We start from the raw sequence: 15,320 nt of genomic DNA, 5'->3' as shown, positions 1-15,320 counted from the left end.
GCTTAACAAAGGCTACTTTTACTTAACAGTGTGTAGAATAAGAAGGCATTTGGAAGTCTCTCACTTAGAATTCAATGGCAGGAATTGGTGTTCTAGAAATACAGTTCTATTACCAGACATTTAATTTGAAATCCTTGCATTCATGAAGTATTTACTGCCACAGCACACAAGACCGTAAGTGCACTTTTCCAAATATAATGCCCCATCTGATCTGTAATTCATTTTTTATAAACTCTGCAAGTGCTGTAGTAATGCCATTCAACAGTCTTATTTTCAAATTGAATCAAACTCTGTACTACTACATCCAGAAATAGTTTTGTGATCTCCACTGTCCTGCTGTCAACAGATCACTGAGTTCATCTGAGCTGAAATACAATGTCACAAACATAGCTGAAAAAAATCTTCCATGTGCTTTCTCTAAGAACCCAAGCTGGATGATTTCTCTCTTTGTGTAAACAGGTATATATAAAACATACGAGATTCTCTGGACAGAATTCAGATTTGTGAAAAGTCTTGTTTCCCTATTCCCATCCTCTGGATGAGGCCATTAAAAACATCTCTACCAATATCCTGTGACAAAGCTAGAAACCTCCAGTTTCTCTTGCTGAAACTCTTTCCTGAAAGTGCTAATGGGTAACAAAGCAGAGGCTAATTGAAATTGATTTTTGCTGAAGCAATTTTTACATCTACGACTTTTTCTAGGAAGAAAACAAAGAAGTCATTGGCAAACAGCGCCTGAGCAGCAATCAGGGATGGTTGGGACTCCACAGACATAAGATGAAAAAAACAGGTTTATGTTTTGAACAAATTATCATTTCCTGAAGAGAAACAAGCTGGAAATCAATAGTATTAAATCAAACACTGGCAACCAGTCCAAAATGTTTGCCAAGCTAAGGTGGTCTAAATGCCTCTGCTAGGGGACCCTTTCAAGTAAGATAATTTTTCCCAGTGTCCAATCAACCTCCAACATCCAGTCAACTTCCCCTGGCACAACTTGAGGCCATTTCCTCTTGTACTATCACTTGTTGCTTGGGAAAAGAGACCAACACCCACCTTAGAGCAACACGCAAAATTATAAAACTATTGGGGTTTAAGTAAGTTTAATAATAATAAGTAAGTTTTATAATAATAAATTATTATCTGCTCACCCATTAAATAATAGTGTCAAATAGTATTTGTTAGCACTCTAGGAATGACAAAGTCCAAACAGTTGTTGCTTCCAGGCATTGCTGCCACATCAAGAGTGGAAGCAACACCTGGAATGGGCAATATCAGCACCCCAGCTGCAGGGGTGATGGAAAACACACCCAAAAGGATGCTCAAACAGCTCATCCCTACAGTTCATCCTTATTCAGCAATCTAAGTCCACATTTAATCACACTGAATCACCTGCCTTAAAAAACACACTCATTCCCTGTGTGGCTGCTGTGCTTTTCATTAGCACGACTGAGGTCTCTTGTTGGACAGCCTGAAGCTTTGTGCTGTAACTCCACAGCTCCCGAAAATTCCCCCACTCCCTGCACTGCCTCATTTTCCTTGCAACTACAAGGAAATAATGGCATTTAAAGAAAGAGAGAGAAAATCAAGTGCCTGAGTGCCTGCAGGAGTATTTTTGGTTGGCATTTAGCTGCTGCTGGTTCCCGATGCCCACAGAGAGTGACAAGTGTAACTTTAAAATCATAAGGGAACGAACAGAAAATCTTTTCCTGGCAAGCTGTCAAAAAAACCAAACACTACTCTACTGCACGGTAGAGTTTTATTCTGGGTGGGCCCTGGATACAAGCACAGAAAAACTGAACAGTATCAATTTCTAAAAAAGCTAAGGGAATCAGAACTTCATTTAACAGAACTGTGAGAAGAAAAAGAAAAATGCCTCCTGACTGTTCAGAAATACTTTGTAATTGGGAATTTTTACTGCAACATAATTAAAAACCAATAATAATCCCCATATAACCAGATATGATAGTGCTACAGAAAAAGATCATATCTTTTGAATATTTAGTTTACTAGTATGGATTCAGCTACTGAATGGATTTTTGGTCTAAGATCAACAGGTATCACTGGAAGTTAGCACCATCCACCCAGAGCTGGGGGATTTTTAAAAAAATCTCCTCTTCCGTGACCAAATGGTCAATTACTGTCTCAGAAACTGTAATATTAAACCCATTTCAATAGGGAGATTCTACATCATTAACAAAAAATGATGGTCCTGCCACAATACAGCTCAGAGTGAGCACTGCAGTGAACACAAACCAAGTTTCATTTCTCTCTTAACATAAGGGGATGCATTTTTCCACTGATGTGTTTTTAAAATATAAAACCTATAGAATATGAAAGATAGTTCCTTAGTGTAAAATTAATGCTAAGTCATTACATAACCATCTAAACAACTCAGATTTGTGCAGGCAATGTATGTTTTCAACAAAAAGAAAGTACCAAATATTAAATTAGAAGATGAATCAACTTCAAACTTCTCTTGCCAAGTCTTGCTTCACCTGGGATAAAATCAAGAAGGCACTAACAAAAAGTACTATACATCCAACTAAGAAACCAGGGGTTTTGTTGACTTCCAAATTAATTAACAAAAGAAAGCATAAAATGGCATTTTTCCTTCGCAGGGAAGTTAAGGCTTTGGTAACTTAGGCCAAATATACCTTTAGAAAAAATCTCCAAAGGAATTAAGTTATATTGTGCCCCCGTGACTCCCCATCCTGTGAGGATGTCAAGCTCAGACAGGTAAACCCAAAGTCATGAGCACACCTGCCCTGTGCTAAAACCCTCACCTACTGATGGAGCTGAAACAGCTGCACACAGCTGGACACAGGGCAGGGCAGGGAGCAGGGCCCAGCACCTCTGGGCAGCTCCCCGTGGACACCAGTGGAGCACTGGGAAACAGCAGACACAACTGGTTATGGATCCACAGCCGATGGCGTCCCACCCTCACTCATTAATTACAGCTACACAGCCGGGATTTAATTACCTTTTACGAGCAGGAGGCTCAATTAGATGAGTAAGGATGTTGTACAATAACGCTCCGTTTATGCAGATTCTGTTATTATAAATCAGAACATTAAAAAGGGAGATAGTGCTTATGATCCCTGACTGAGGCAGGATCATATTGTAACAAATAACAGCGTTCCTGTTCAACCTCATCCCCACACTGACCACGGCCAGGGCTCTCCTCTGTCAGGCCCCAGTCCTCTGTGGGTCCATGCTAATCCAGCAGAACTCCAGGGGCCACCCCAGTGACCCCACAGGGATCTGCACCCAGATGGAAGAGCAAGTCCTGTGACAAGTGAACCCTACAGATCACACTGACAGGAGCAGCCAGCTCATCCTCTGCTGGGAATTTGCCACTTGCTCCAAACCCAAGCCTACAGAAGACAGGGCTTGCTTGCTCTCCCCAGTGCTGCAATCCAAGAAACTCAGGCTCAATCTCCTCTTCAGCCATAAAAAAGAGGCAAGATACTGAAAAATGGAGAAATGTCAGGGAAATCTTTTTCCTTCACCTGCATCAAGCCGAATGGTTTTTAAAAATACATACTCTTCTGTATTTTACATGTAATGTTTTTAAGGTCTGCCTGAATTCAGATTTTCCTTGATCCAAACTTTGCCAGTTGTTTGGAGGATATCTGCCATGGCGCCACTACTAAGCAGACTCTAACTAATCTAAGTTTAAGAAAATAAAGCACTTTTTTTTTTCTGAAGCAGAAAAACAAAGAAACTTAATATTTACCATATGATGGTATCAAATGCAGAGAGGAAAAAAAAACCCCACTATGCATTGATTCCCTTTCTGGGAAATCAGACAAGGAGCACAGGACATTTTAGCAGAGAGGAAAACAAGGCTTTCCCCAAAAGGCAATAACTGGGATGTACTCGGGGTCAGGGTTACACAACCCCGGCAAGCCGCGATTGATTTTCCCTCCAGCCAGGGAGGGCTGAGCGTCCCGGAATGCCTCCATCCCCTTCTGCAGCTCACCTTCTGCAGCTAAAGCCTCGGGGAACAGCAGGAGCCATGAATGGTGCTTCTGTTGGGATTTTAATTGGTAGGGAAAACCTTATTCCCTTTTTTTTTTCTTTTTTTTTCTTTTTTTTTGGTTTTCAGTTACAAGCACCACAAAAAAAATCAGCAACTTAAAAACCCCAACCTCATGACTTTACATTCTTTAAAACAACATAAGTTAAAAGTAAGACAGTGAAACCAGTGCTGTGATACAGAACATATTTGCTCATTCAAGCACTGGGCTCAAATGAGCATTTTGCAATTTTGAACTAGACCTGCAGATTAGTCCTGAAAAAATATTCTATCAGAAAAGCTTTTGGTAATTTTGATTTTGAATTTTAAAACACGCCTGTTTTCCTCCACCGTTTACAAAGAGAGCATCCACATCTGAAAGAAGTTATTTTCCACCCACGTAGGGATTCCACCCATAATAAAAGGTCACTTATTACCCCACTTTGTGAATACAAAAGAAACCTCCAGCTGAATGGGGTCTCCACCGAGGGGAACAGATGGGCCAAGCGTGTAACACAGCGCTGCTGTATTGACTGGTGATGGAACCGAAATCGCATCGCCATGGCAACCCCTGCGCTGCCTCCTCCCTCAAGACAACAAGAAATAGCTCACCAGAGGTATTTTAGGAAACCCATAAAAAGAGAAAAACTGTGTTTCTTGCTTTCCAATTATTTAAAATGTACCTACACAAGGTGCTTTCAGGAAATGGATGGATGGTGTTTGCTTCCACGAAGTGAAAAATCATCTTTGCCTGTGCTGTAGAGACTTGGCAGTGAACGCTGGGTCCTGATCAGCCTTCTAAAATGTTAACTCCAAACTTTATAGCCCTTCCACTGAAAATCTTTATGCTGATTTTCTGGTGTATCTACTTTGGGGTTTTAATTTCCTAATTAGATGGAGAGCTGTCTGAAGCAGAGCCTAATGAAATAATGAAATCCAGCCTGTTTTCGTCTCTGCAAAAAAGCAGAGGCTGCACCTACCTGCAATGCTCACATCATTTTGGTATCACTACTGATTTAATAAACACAAATGTTGAGGATCACTTTTGCTTTGCAAAAAGCCCTTTATAAGACTGCATTAAAGGAAAAAAAAATTAAAAATTAAAAAAACAAGACCAAACTCCCCAGTGTGAGGGAGGGAATGGAAAGTGGGTGGGTGCCAGTGAACTCCCGACTTCTTTCAAGCAGGATATCCCCAAGCCTTCAAACAATAATAAACACTTCATTCTCCAAATACAGTTCTCTCAAGTACTTGTTTCCTTCCAATTGAAATTAATTGGGGTTTAATTTTCAGGAGAAGATTCCATCTCTAATTTCAGACTTGGTTACAGTGATAGACATCAGAGAAATTAAAACTGTGAGATATCATTTACAAAAGGACAGATCTCCAAATGTAAACTGCTTATTAAGTGGCCCTAGTAAACTCTTGCACAAAGCTTATGAAACTAATAAACATATTTGATTTTCATAGCATTACCTCAAAACAGCAAGAACATAACCCAAAGCAGTTCCAGCTGTTTCATGTATACTTAAATAATTTTGGAAACTTTCATTTCTGACGCACCCCTGAAGGGCCCCACTTGGATTATAAATGTTTTTGTTTTGGTTGGCAGAAGCCCCTGTACAATCTTTGATTTAATATCAGCTTTAAAGCAATAATAAAAATAATAATCTCACTCACATGCCAAGCCACCCATGCTGCCGTGGACCCTGGGGAGGGGCTGGCTGTGGGAATCCTGCTCATCTGTTCCCATTGTGTTTTCTTAGCTCTGCACATCTGAGGATGCTGTAATGAAGATTTCCTTACCCCAAGGTCTGGGCAGCTGAATTCAGTAGCTTTCCACAATTAAGTACTCCCAGCACTGGCACAGTAGGTTGTGTGCAGCAGTGCTGCAATTCTGTGTAAAAGACCAGCCAAACTAGATGGGATTTCTGAATATTAAAGATTTTTGGGGAATAATCACAAAGCTTCCCAAAGTTAGGTAGAGCAGGCAACAGAAACAAAATAAATGCCTTGGCTGCTCCCTTTTTAAAACTGTTAAATTCTGAAACTCAGTAGGGTTTTATCCTCACTTCTAAGAACTGGCAGTATTTAAAATGCATGGGATTTTTGTAGGCTTTTGCTTCCTTCTTCTTTCTTAAGGCACTAAGGTTGTCCTTCAAAAAAAGTCTGAAAATGACAGAAAATCTCCCTGCAGCCCTTTTCTCCTGCCTGCCACTGCACAGCTCACTCACTCTTTTTCATCTTGTTTCTTATTTACAACATACACTCCAGCTCAAAGCATTTTCACTCCTTCCCACACAGCACCCACTGGATGATGCTCCTGCACTGAGAGCTCCTGTGCAGGGAGCTGCAGGTGACAGGACCTTTACTTTCTGCTGCTAAAAATCATATGGTTCCATCCCCAAACTCCTGCACACTTAGCCCAATTTCTCCAGGCTGTGTTAGTCATCCTCTCCACACCCCTCAGCACTGATAAACTGAGGGATTACTCTTGGGGTTAAACTGTATCATCTCATATTTAGCTTCAATTTGTCTAACTTACCATACCTTGGACAATTTTTTGCTTTCATCTTGGATTAGGCAAGTATCTCTTTTTTGTCTCAAGTGGCATGGCCTTTAAATCATCCTTGTGCACCTTTCCAACCTTTCCCCACCTGGTGGAGGAGGGACCCAGCTCTCAGTTGCCCTGGAGCAGCAATTCCCTGTGCCTGAAATGGGAGAGATCCCTCATTTTGGCCATGGCTCTGCAACAGCAGCTCTGGAAGTCCATGTTCATCTAGAGTTGACTCAGCACTGCAAGTATGACATGCAGCTTTTGCTTTTGTGCATCTGACTTCATCCTCCAATTTATGAAATCATTTATTAAAATAACCCCATAAAACCAGGTGATCCAGAGCTACCTGTGCCTGTGACTTCCTGTCCTCACTAATCTCCATCTTTGTCTCAACAACAAACATCAATGATGTCTTTACGGGGTTTTTTTTTCCATATAATGGATAAAAATGTGAGCAAGGATTACGACAAAAAATTCTCTACAGGACTCTGGTACAAACTGCCTGTTTCTAATCCACTTCATCTTCAGAGTGCTCATTTTGCATCATTCTGGTTTTTACTTAATATATTGTATGTATCAAGTAAAATGTTATAGAGAATCCTGTTAAATTGTTAAATCAACAAATTACCCTCATTAAAAACAATCCCATATAAAGATCCTGCAGTTTGACAATTTATGTACTATAAATCTGTGCAGACAACTTAATTTCCTACAGTTTCAACCCACACTGTTGTTTTTTGAAACATGGCAAACTATTAGTAGAGGCAAAAAAATAAGTTGTTATCAGCAGAAAGTAATTTACACCACACAAAAAAATTACTCACATCCTTTTGAAGCTAAACTTGAGTTAAACTGGGCACCACTGAAACCAGGTGTCTTGAGTTGTAGCATCATTTTAAGAACATCTACCACAATCAGTAAGGCCCCTGATGCACCATTCACATTCCTGTCACTGCAAACAGGAGCAAGATTCCTCATCTTCAGAAAATTATATTTTCAAAGAAGATATTTTCACACCTTTATTCCTCAGATTCCACCTTACTAATTAAAAAATTTTAAAACGGATTTGACTCCATGGAGGTAGAGAAAGAAACAATAATATTCCCAGAGCTGTGGTGACATAAAGATATTGGTACAATAGGAAACTCATTTTGTCACTATATTGCACTGTGTAAATAGAAAGTGTAATTAATAAGGACAGGCATGTTAATTTTGGTTCCCTTCAAAACCTGCAGGCAAGGGGAGGAAGAGGGGGAATGACAATATTTGGCAATAGCAAGAAAAACAGTTTCAAATGAGATGTTTTTCAGCTCTCTTAACTAGCTTTAGTAACAAGTCAGAATAAAAATAAACTTATAAACACTTTCATATCCTTTAGAGTGCTCCATTCAAATAGCATATTTAATCTAAGTCATGGACCATTACAACAATGCTCTTTTTGCCCTCAATATGAATTAAGACTATTAAATATGTATGTGAAATAGTAGCCCATGCTGGAATGTCTCCAGAATTTAATTCTCAATAGGAGGGTTTTTTTTTCCTTTTTTTTTTTTTTGCTTTTGGTGTTTTTTGTTTTGTTGGGTTTTTTTGGTTTTGTTTTTGTTTTTTTTTTGGGGGGGGATTGTGTTTTTGTTTGGTTTTTTTTGTTGCTGTTGGTTTTTTTGGGTTTTTTGGGTTTTGTTGTTTGGGGGGGGTTGTTGTTGTTGTTGGTTTTTTCTTTTTTGGTTTTTGGGTTTTTTTCCTGATTTGTTTTTTTTTTCCTTGTTTGAAGCCACAATGACATTCAAAACTAGGTTAAGCTTACAACACCCAAAAAAGTAAAAGGATCTGCAATGTTTTGAATTTTTTTTTTACGTATCATACTTCAAAATTTACCATTAAAAGACCTTCCATTTTCTTTGTGAAAAAGACTAATACAGATTTCTTTATCTCCCTGAAAACAAGTGTTCACAAAGATAAGGTAACAACTAGAACCTGTCCTTGGGAGGCATTACTGCTCTCATATTACATTTACTATCAAGTAAAGCCACTCAAACTGTATGTAATCTAAAGAGAAACTCACTGAACAAAACCAAGAATTTCTAAGAAAGTAAGAGCAACCAATTATCCAATTTTTAGGAATAAATATGAATAAAAATACACAAGATTCTGGTTTGCTATACATATTACTAAAATGGACATACACAACAACCCGACACTGTCAGCAGCTGTCTCTTCATTTGCATTTATTACTTTCTAAAGTTTAACAGATGCCAAAGTCAACTTGTGTTATTTTTTAAGAATAAAACAGATTTAGAAACTTAAGGGAAGGAGGCATTACCTTCCCCTCAGCAGTGTGTTAGGCCCCTGATGTGTTTTACCCTACCACTGCCCCACCTGCGAGGCAAATCCTGTGTCCCCAGACTGCTGCACAATGATGGGACAGCATCTTCTGCCAGCAGAACTGAGGGAACAGCCAGCTCAGTTCCCAACAAACCCTCAGCAGCCACTCCTCCTTCCCCATTCTAACACTGGGTAGACAACACAGTGCTTTCCAGTCACTCCAGGGACCTCCACCCTTACTAGAAGTCACATTTTCACCTTGAGGTGCAACACTCACCATCATCTTTGCAGATTTCCTGCATTACAGTTTTTCAGTGAACAGTGATTTACCTAACTAAAAGCACATTTATCAAGACAAACTCCATGAACAAGTGTAAATTTGAAATTTAAATTCCATCTCTGATAAAACGCTGCAGCCAGATCAAAGAATCAAAGCAGCAGGGCTGCTGCAATGCATGAAAAACACCAACTCCAACTCTGAGAGCTGTGGAAGTGAAGAGCTGGGATGCCTGGGACTGACAGCACCAAGGAGAAGTGCAACCTGACAAGGAGGAGATCTGTGATCACCCAAGAAACCACCTTCAGCCTCTGATGTAGGTACCATGAGGATCTCACTGAATCAGGGCACAGAGCTAAGGAAATGCGGGATGAGATCCACAGAGCCTGGGCACAGGAACCTCACTGCTGAGCCTTGATTTCAGTCAAGTCTGTGCTAAATGAACCACAGGAGATCTCTGGTTGGTAACAGGGCATAGTAAACATTAAGAGTGATTAATAAACAAATGCCAGTTTACTAAATTAATTGTTAATGCTGAATACCAAGAGTGGCTTTGGATCCACAGTGGAAAAGCCATAACCTGGGAAGGAGAAACAGCCAACAAAGGCTCAAGAGAAAACCTCAACATAAAATCTTGCAACAACTTTTGCAAGTTGGAAAGGAGAACAAGATCATCTGGTCCAACCCGACCTCCTTCTCAAAAGAGGGCTCCAAAATGCAATTTGTACAATACTGCTTGCTAATGATTTGGGAAATAGATGTACTGGTCAAGAAGTTCAGGGAATGCTGTGAAACTACATGATGGAATGATGCTGCAACACAAGTAACCAGAAGACCAAACCCAAGTTGAGGTCAAGATTTATTAACAGCTAGTGATGGGAACAGTCAAAAGATCCAAAGCCATTTACAACGAGTAAATAAACCAGTGTGGATTACTTGAGGAACTTGAGAAGAGCTGGCATTAAACAGGATGAAGAAGGTGACAAACTCCTGATAGACCATCATGAGATCTGGTTGGATCAAGACAAAACCAGATTTCCAAACAGACCTAAAACTAAATGAGGAGTTGGGCAAAAAATGCTGAATTCCTCTATAGGGCTTGACATCTTCATCTCTCAAAAATAAACCAGTGCTGTGAAAAAGCTAACAAAAAAAAAAGTGTGTTGACTTAACAGTACTCATCCTGAGATGTGCATCCCTGGTGTTAAAAAAGGCAGAAGTGTACCATGAAGAGCCTGTAACAGTTTTCTTTTTCTCTTACCTAGCGTGCCATGCATTGAAATGCAACTCAAAATTCACATTTTCCAAGGGACCAGGGCACCAGCAATGCTGAAGCTGCTGGATGGGCACAAAAGATTAGCACTGGGCCAGGTGGAAAAGGCAGAATTTCCAAATTCAAGCAGTAATTTCCAAGGAGTGGACCTACATCCAAGGCAACCCTGGTTCAAAGGCTCCCATCAGACTGTGAGCACGTGGGAATTCAGTGCCTTGCTCCCCTCCTGCAGCCTGAGGGACCAGCAGGATTCTCCTGCCACTGCCAGCTAAAAGCCTTTCATATTAGGGCAACCTTCTGTCAGAATCCTTTTGGGACAATGACAGATAATCACACTAAATTATGAATAAAAGAGGCAATGGGCTCTTTCTGGAAAAACACCAAAACTGAGGGGAAAAGGCTCATCAAAGTATTTCTAATAGATCTGAAAAACTGTCTGCAGCTTATCATGGACACATCTTGGCATGAAGAATGAATAATTCCAAGAGCATTTGATATCTTGACATAATTTACATATATATATAAATGTGATGCAAATGTATATAATGTGAATTTATAGAAACACAAATTTTTATCAGAAGGGCACAGAGCCAAACTAAAAGGGAACAATGGACAAGATGTAAAACACAGTTGCCCTTCCTGTGCCTCTTGCAGGGGTTTTCCTGATTCATGATGAAAGAATAAAGCAACACACATATTTTATTCATCAAAATATATTGCTGATAAATCTTTCCATGGCAGTTCCACTACTCCTGAAATCACTTGGAGTTTTAAGTAATATTTCTTCTCACTGCAACCTGGTTTGCTTAAAAAAATTACATTACATTTACTCAAATCTTCTTTAAGCAATGAAACCCAGGCAAAAATCTGTTTATTGGTATAAAACAACATTCAGTATTTCCTTGCAAATGGCCCCACAATTCACAAGCCCACACCACTATGGAAATATATATATAGGATAAGATATTTATTGCAACCCATCCGAAGTTTCTTGACTGCTGATTCCTTATCTGCTTCCCGGAGTCCTGCTGAACGTTTACATAAGATGATTGCTTTTAATCTTTCTGTGTTTGCTTCAGACATGCCCTGACAACCACTTAGAAAAGTGGTATTTTCCTGACAAAATGAATCATTTGTCTTCTACCACCAAGTTGCAGATCTTTGTTACAGAAATAGAAAGGCTAGAACATGCCCTAGGAAGTCTCTTTCTCTGCTTTGAAATTATAGGGAGCAGATATACTCACTTTGAAAATCCTGTGATAAAAAAAATTTAAATTAAAAAAAAAAAGTGGCACAATTTCCTGAAGCATGAGCTCATAATGGGAACAACATACTGTGACAAGTGGATTGCAAGAGGAAAAATACAGCGTGGAATTGCACAACTCCTTTCTAAGTCAAAGTACTGACACCACGTTCTGCTGAGAAAACCTTTTGTGCCTCTGATTTAATGATAAATTTCATGTGATTTCTCCTGGTTGGAGGAAAGGAATAGAAACAACACCAAAACACTGTCCTGACGTGTTAGCATTAAACATCTCCTTCAAGAAATAAACTTTGTGCCTTTGATTGTTACATAAAATTCTATTTTTGGCTGGAACAAGAGGGAGAAAAAGAACAAGAAAATAACCACAATTATTCTCAAACCAAGAATCCATTAGAGGGCTAAAAACATGAAGGAAAAATCCTTTTTAAGGAAGAAAATACTTCCATTTCCAGCCCTATATTCCAGTTTTCACCACCTCTGCTTGGCAAACTGTGGTCAGTGCTAAACTCCTACTCACCCAGAGCATCTACAACAGTCTCACCCCTCTCAAACTCGTGTCCTTCACAGTTAAACACTTCTGGTTTTTTACAGATCTGACCTTCCCAAGGCTATCACTTCCTAACTCTGTTTTCTGACATGCCTCTCCTTCCCATGAATGAGTCCTCCTCCTCCTCCAGCATCCAGCCAGGTTCAGACCCTGCCCATCCTGTTCCTTGATCTGAGCAAACTCCATCACTCTTATGCTCACAGCTCACACTCTGAGTTTCTCCATGATAAAACCAACATTAAGGTTTGCAAAGGTGCACAACATGCATTGGTTAAGACCAAAGCAGAACCATCACTTTGCTCTCCATCCTCCCTGGAGACCTCAGCCATCTATAATTTTGGCAGACAATGCCATCAGGCCACTGCTTCACAGCACAGCATCAACAGAAATTTGTCCTCACTGTTCCTGGAGCCTTTTTGGACAGATCTAAATTGTGCTGCTTCTACTCTGCAAGTTACAAAACTGAGGAACAGCATCTTCTTATGACCATGAAGTCATCGACTGCACTTTTCCCCAATGGCCTTTATGATAATCACATTCCCCCACCAGGCTTTTGCCAAATACTTGGTATTTTCTTCCCTTATTTTTTTCATCATCTCTTTTAAGCCCCTGCATTTAATTTGCTTTGGCTACTCAGACACAACTGAAGGGGGTTTTTTTCCCCATTTGTGTGTAAAAGATGTAATTGCAGTTGCTCACCTACATTTTGTTTACTAAGGATACAGATCACCATTTTCCAGCTCACTGTATCTGCCTTCAAGCTTTCTGCCTTTTATAGACAGCATTATTCCTACATATGTCATCTTTTTTCCCCCTTCACCAAAAAATCGCCCACTGATGTCTCTTTGTTAGAATACAACAAATCATAATTATTAGTCAACAATATAAATGTCCACCACAGGACAAAAGCAAATCTGGGGCTTTTCCTTCACTGAAAAACCCTTTGGTTTAGAGTTTCTTCCTACTTCCAGCCTATTTCATCTGCCAGTTGAAATACAGAGTGACCTCTCCATATGGCACTTCCAACATATAAGAAAAGATACAGATGCACAAATGTTTTGTCTAAAGCACAGAGAAATTGGAAAGCATCCTCCAGTTCCAATTTATTGTCTTTGCACTGATACCATAATTTAGAAAAATTAAAATGTTCCAAAGTTTGTGTTTGATAATAACTAACATTTCTAAAGCAGTTTTTCAGATGCTCTTTTTGAAAAAAATGGACTATATACGTCTTTAGTATTAAGTAAAAGGGTCTTTTGTGAAGAAAAATACCAGTTACTGATGTCTATCCGACAATCAAATGTGCCCCTGTGTGGGCTGTACACACTCATTCTCAGAACAGACCTGCTGATGACTGAGCTACTGCTTTCAGAGAAATTAATTTTTTTTTCCTTCAAAATCCTTCAGAAAGTTGGGTTGATTTTTTTAGCAATAATCCCAAAACATTTCAAATCACGTGAATAAAGATCTCAAGTTATTTAACCAAAATAACACAGACATAACCACAGAGAGAAGAGTCTTTTTATTTTCATGAAAAGGACAAAGGTTCAATAGCACAAGGTTCAGATCCCCCATATATGTCCTACAATCAGAAACACAGACTTGGTCTAAAATAAAAACCCAGCCCCTCAGATGCTTCTGCTTCATCCTCTGCATTCAAGAGCTGAAACCACGAGATTCTGCAACATGTTGGTACCCACAAGCACTTTTACAGATCTAAAAGCATAAATTTACTTTTTTTCTGGTGGCAAAAAAATAAGATTATCATCCCAAGGTGTTGCACTCCCCCTCTCCATCAGGGACAGCCCATCCCATGCATTGCCCTTCTTCTGCAAGCAGTGTCCAACCTCACAAACCCATCCAGCAAGGGATGCAGGGCAGTGATCTCCCAACAGCTGGCCCCAAAAGGCCACAGCTGGATGAAGAGAATCTTTATGAGCAACCAGGACACGCTGCTCCCACCAATAAACTTCCAAAGTGGCTGAGTTCAATGTGTCATAGGGATGTAAAAAGCTCCTGTTCAAGCATTTCCTCCTCAACAAGAGAAAAAGCTTTTCTTGCAGGCTCAGGTGACAGCACCAGCAGGTGATGTTGGCCACACGTAATCCAAGCACAGAGACTTTTGGGAATATTAATCCAAGGGGTTCCACCTCTCCCAGAGCAGATGGGGCACCAGAGTTCAGAAAGACCCATCAGGGCTTTATGATCATCCAAAAACATGGCACCAGCCCCTGACCAGGGCACAGCAACTTGGTTCCATCAGGAAAAGAAAAGCAAATAAAATTAAACTTTGCAGAAAGCAGATTTGAACAATGCAATGCGTTTGTCCTTCCATCTTCCATGACAGCAATGCCACTACATCTGTTTGAAGAAGTTTCTCTGCACCAGCACCTTCAAACTGTGACTTGCTGCATGTGCTGTCTCTTATCTCCAGATGTTAAAATCAAGTTAAATCTCTCAGCAGAAATGCACAGAATGCTGTCCTTGGACCATGTGCAGCACATCCCACACAAGCCTCCCTGATGCTACGTGATCACCAACCAGAGGAAACAAAGCACTGCAAGGTAACAGAAACTGGAGGTGCATGTGGGCAACAAAATATGTTCCTTAGTAATAAACTCAGAATATCTGACAGAAAAAAAATTATGTCCCATTATGCCCCCTGGTCAGGGTACTTAGCTCTTTGTTTCCCCACAATGCTTTTCAAAGCATTGATCCATCCTTTCCCCAGCTGCTCTCACAAATGCATCCTGTCCCATACTAAATTCAGTGTACTTAAGATGTGCTGCCCTTCATCCACTAGAGCATCCAGTGGAGCATCCATCTGCTCCCTTCCCACTCTGATCCAGCTCCCACCTGGCTGGCACAGCCCAAATCTTACGGCAGAAGATGGGCATGGCACCCTGGGGCTCAGCTGGGAGCTTTCCACTGAGAGCCTGCCAACATTTCCTTGAATCCATTCTTCCCACTATGCTCTCCTGCACCCACAGCAACTGTGAAATCACTACTAATTATGCCCTTTTGCCTGACCCACTTATCTCAGAATTGCAGTATCTGGGATG

General features: G+C 40.2%; 1 protein-coding gene and 1 long non-coding RNA gene across 7 annotated transcripts in view; both read right to left on the bottom strand.

Annotated features, from left to right (window-relative positions):
* Nucleotides 1-15,320, bottom strand: part of CTBP1 (C-terminal binding protein 1) — a 235,412-nt gene that overhangs the window by 119,907 nt on the left and 100,185 nt on the right. The window lies entirely within an intron of this gene.
* On the bottom strand, nt 2,702-4,553 carry LOC135299635 (uncharacterized). The gene is made up of 3 exons (XR_010361601.1): nt 4,456-4,553; nt 2,981-3,049; nt 2,702-2,885 (listed from the first exon to the last, which is right to left on the bottom strand). It is a non-coding gene; the product is annotated as an uncharacterized LOC135299635 (long non-coding RNA).

This window comes from Passer domesticus, chromosome 4 (genome assembly GCF_036417665.1).
Source record: "Passer domesticus isolate bPasDom1 chromosome 4, bPasDom1.hap1, whole genome shotgun sequence".
Classification (NCBI taxonomy): Eukaryota; Metazoa; Chordata; class Aves; order Passeriformes; family Passeridae; genus Passer; species Passer domesticus.
Note: the sequence above shows the minus strand (reverse complement) of the source record. Positions and strands in the feature narration are given on the sequence as shown.